We start from the raw sequence: 1,069 nt of genomic DNA, 5'->3' as shown, positions 1-1,069 counted from the left end.
GCAAGCAGGGTTGTGTCATCTGCATAACACAGATTGTTGATAGATCTTCCACCAATCCTGATGCCACACTTCTCCTCATAGAGCCCAGCCTCTGGGATATCTGTTCTGCATACAGGTTGAAAAGGTATGGAGACAGGACACATCCCTGGCATACGCCCTTCCCAGTTTTGAACAATGCAGTGTTTCCTTGCTTTGTTCTGACGACTGCTTCTTGGTCCAAGAATAGGTTTCGCATTAGCACGATCAAGTGTTCTGGGATTCCCATTCTTCTCAGAGTCAGCCCCAGTTTGTTATGATCCACACAGTCAAATGCCTTTGCATAGTCAATGAAACGCAGGTATACATTCCTCTGGTATTCCCTGCTTTCAGCCAAGATCCATCTAACAGAATTGAAAATAAACAAAGCTTGGCCTAGTTTACAGGGCATTGTTCTGATAACTCAAAGGCTGTGTGCTTGTCTGTTGGTTAGAATTCACCAGTGCTCCACAGGAGCAGGATAGCCAATCTACCCAGAAATTCACAGTCTCAGAACCCAATGAGCGGTCAGCCAAGAGTTGGTTCTGGTTAGATGACAACTCTTTTTTGTTTGTTTGTTAAAGTCCAAGCCAAATCTCATTACCTGTTGACTAGATTCCAACATACGGCGATCCTATAAAATAGTAAAACTGCTTATCCGGTATTGAAGGCTGTGAATATGGGAGTCAACTCTGATCTTTCTTCCCTTAGTTAATGCTTAACACTCTATGCAATTGGGGTTCCTTAAAATAAAGTGGTATTTTGTTGTGTGCTGTTGAGTCGCCTGTGATTAGTAGTGACACTGTGTACAATAGCTCTGAACTTTGCCCTATCCTGAGCCAATTTAACTATCTTCAACATACCTACTTTCATTACCCCAGTTATTAAGTTAGTCCATCTCACCTAAGGGTCTTCCTCTCTTTTACTGTCCCTCCACTTTTCCAAGCATAATGTCCTTCTCTAAAGACTGATCCCTCTTGGCAGCATGTACAAAGTATGTGAAACTGAACTTCAAAATCCTTGCCTCCAAGGAGCAGCTTGGTTTCATCTTCTC

The sequence above is a fragment of the Elephantulus edwardii genome, unplaced genomic scaffold (assembly GCF_000299155.1).
Source record: "Elephantulus edwardii isolate Elephantulus edwardi_28Jun2011 unplaced genomic scaffold, EleEdw1.0 scaffold00137, whole genome shotgun sequence".
NCBI lineage: Eukaryota > Metazoa > Chordata > Mammalia > Macroscelidea > Macroscelididae > Elephantulus > Elephantulus edwardii.
This window is presented reverse-complemented; position numbering follows the sequence as displayed.